This window comes from Sinocyclocheilus rhinocerous, unplaced genomic scaffold (assembly GCF_001515625.1).
Source record: "Sinocyclocheilus rhinocerous isolate Xijiao unplaced genomic scaffold, SAMN03320098_v1.1 scaffold1609, whole genome shotgun sequence".
Taxonomy (NCBI): Eukaryota; Metazoa; Chordata; class Actinopteri; order Cypriniformes; family Cyprinidae; genus Sinocyclocheilus; species Sinocyclocheilus rhinocerous.
Genome location: NW_015633539.1, coordinates 702552 through 705767, shown reverse-complemented (window position 1 = coordinate 705767; position 3216 = coordinate 702552). Strand labels below are relative to the sequence as shown.

Sequence of the window (3216 nt, the reverse complement as noted above, 5' to 3'; positions counted from 1 at the left end):
TGCCGTAGAACCGCAACCCGTGCCGAGCCGTACCAAGCAGAGTCGTACCACACAGTGGAAAAGCGCCATTAGTAGGTTTAATCTTCTAAAAAAAAAATAAAAAAAAAAATAAAAATAATAGTTAACCCAAAAATGAAAAATTTAGCGAAATGTTACTTACCCTCAGGCCATCCAAAATGTAGAGAAGTTAGATTCTTCATCGGAAAACCTCAGAAATGCTTGACAAAAGTTCTACCACTAGACCACTGAAGCACACACACACTATTAACGCAAATTTATATATTTATTAAGTTCTGTGAAGAATCTCGGTACTAATTGTATTTTATTATTAATACGTTTATTATTCATTTATATTAATATAGTCGCTTGCAATGTGGGCAGGGCCCGCGTGCGCTGCGGGGCCCCAGTGCGGCTGCACTGCCTGCACTGTCTGTAGTTACGCCACTGGGCGCAACTATAACGACATGTGAATAATCCCGCCCACTCTAAAGCGGTACTGAACTGCCGTAGAAACGCAAACCGTGCCGAGCCGTACCGAGCAGAGTCGTACCACACAGTGGAAAAGCGCCATTAGTAGGTTTAATCTTCTAAAAAAAAAGAAAAAAAAAAAGGAATAGTTAACCCAAAAATGAAAATTTAGCGAAATGTTACTTACCCTCAGGCCATCCAAAATGTAGAGAAGTTAGATTCTTCATCGGAAGATTCTTCTTTGCTCACCAACGGATCCTCTGCAGTGAATGGGTGCCATCAGAATGAGAGTTCAAACAGCTGATAAAAACATCACAATGATCCACAAGTAATCCATATGACTCCAGTCTATCAGTAAATGTCTTGAGAAGCGAAAAGCTATGTGTTTGTAAGAAACAAACACTGGACAGTTGCTGCTTAATGTGGATAAATTTTCTCCCGATACAAACGAGACGCACCCATTCACTGCAGAAGATCCATTGGTTAGCAAGTGGTGTAATGCTAAATTTCTCCAAATCTCTTCCAATAAAAAACAAACTCATCTACATCTTGGATGGCCTGAGGGGGGAGTACATTTTCAGCAAACTTTCACTTTTGTGTGAACTATTCCTTTAATATCAAGGTCTATAATCAAAAATCAGAGATTCCAATATGAACTCATACATTTCTTCATGAACTTCTCCCAGTGCCATTTTATATATGCTATGATATGCATAATTTGTGTCTTTTTAAGACAAATTATTTTTCCTAAGGAATTTTAGGAGAAACATCTGAGACATAGTTGATACTTAAAAAAAAAAAAAAAAAAAACAGAAGAATATCTGAGAACTTCATGAAAGAGCAACCTGAGCAATAAAATGTTCCTCTGGGTGTACAGAGGGAAACCTGCCACGGAAAATGAAATTTGTGGAGTAAAAGTGCCGAGTGATTCCTCCAGCTCTGGTAAACACTTTTACTTTGAGGATTGTGAAGGTCTTCTCATGTGTCAGTTGGTTTGATATAGCAGCAATATTTCTGGAAATGATCACAGTTTGTTTAAGTGCTTTCTCGAAGGTGTTAAGAACACATCATGGGACCCATGCGGTGAAAAATGCCTAATTTCAGCAAAGCTATTTGTGACCAGCTGGGGCATTTAAAAGCATTTCCTGGACATTAAACTTTGATCATCTCAGAACCTGTTAGGACAGTTTGTGCATTGAGCAGCTAAGCAAAAAGCCACAACATTATTATGATAGTTTCCCTGTGAACTTTATGACTGACAATTACAGAAAGTGACAGCTGACAGTTAATGCATTTTAATGAAATTACAAAATATTATGAACTATAAACTCTGGTGCGTTTAATTGTGTCTAGTCTAGACTGTTTTGACTGGACTCTTTCATAAGTATAATTAAATCTCTTTCTACAGAGATGTCTGTGTGATTTACAAGGACGAAATTATGTACTGTACCGTATGGTCAGCCGTAGCTACTTCTGATTTTAGAGAATGTAGGTTTTATCAAACAGGCAGGTCGTCCTTGTCATTTGAAACTCTGTGGCATGTAAACAAGTCATTATTCCTGCTTCATACATTGACTTTTTGATTTTTGCAGTCGTCACGTTTCACACTTCCTGTCTATTGTAGCTGAATGAAGTGATAACTACACATTTTAATCCAAAGACCACTGTTTTCCAAAGTGTGAACCGCAGAGGTATTGCGGGGTATATTTTTGTCTCATAATATCAGGTTGTAATATATCAAAACTATTTTTTCCATTATAGCGAAGTGAGATGGCTTGCTTATATTTAGTTCAGTCAATGATGATTGTCCGCCTATTCCAAATTGTATCAACGGATGCTCTGTAAAAGAGGAGCAGAGCACAACATCAACCTCATCAAAAGGATCTGATTTAATCACAACTAAACAAAAAGCAGTTCTGGTTGCATGGGTCTTCTAAATACCCTGAGCTCTCTAACAAGGCAATGATATTGTTGATGCCGTTTGCTACAATATGATCCTTCGCAATTCATTCTAATATGCTGATTTGGTGCTCGAGAAACATTTCTTGTTGTTATAATCATCGTGGAAAACAGCTGTGCTATGTAATATTTTTGTGGAAACTGTAAAATTTCTCTCAAGAGTCTTTCATAAATGGGACATTTACAAGAACAGCATTCATTTGAACTAAATTGTTTGGAAATAATGAAAAAGTCTTGACTGAAACTTTCGATTAATTTAATGCATCCTTGCAGAAATCAGAATAGCATTACAGCACTTGTTCACCAATGGTTCCTCTGCAGTGAATGGGTGCCGTCAGATTTAGAGTCCAAATAGCTGATAAAAACATCACAATAATCCACAAGTAATCCACACAGTCCATCAATTAACATCTTGTGAAGTGAAAATCTGCATGTTTGTAATAAACAAATCCATCATTGAGACATTTTTAACTTAAAACCGTTGCTTCCGGCTAAAATGTGAGTCCTCTATCCATAATATTGCTTTCTCCATTGAAAAGGTTGTCTCATCTGAATCAGGAGAGGAATCTGCATAAATCAAGCACCGTTTACAAGCGAAAACAGTTCTAAACAAATATGTGGATGGATTTTGGTGTGAGAGGACAACAGGGGATGGGCTTTTTCACTGGAGGAAGTGTTATTATGGATTTATGGACTATTTTGACCAGAAGCAACAGTTTAAAGTTAAAATACCTTAAAATGGATTTGTTTCTAACAAACACACAGCTTTTTGCTTCACAAGACATTAAC

General features: G+C 37.2%; 1 long non-coding RNA gene across 1 annotated transcript in view; it reads right to left on the bottom strand.

Moving 5' to 3' along the window:
- Positions 1 to 2766, bottom strand: part of LOC107744343 (uncharacterized) — a 4339-nt gene extending 1573 nt beyond the window's left edge. Inside the window, exon 1 of the long non-coding RNA XR_001640471.1 lies at positions 2732 to 2766. This is a non-coding gene — a long non-coding RNA (uncharacterized LOC107744343). The remainder of the gene's footprint in view (positions 1 to 2731) is intronic.
- Between the last annotated feature and the right edge of the window lie 450 nt (positions 2767 to 3216).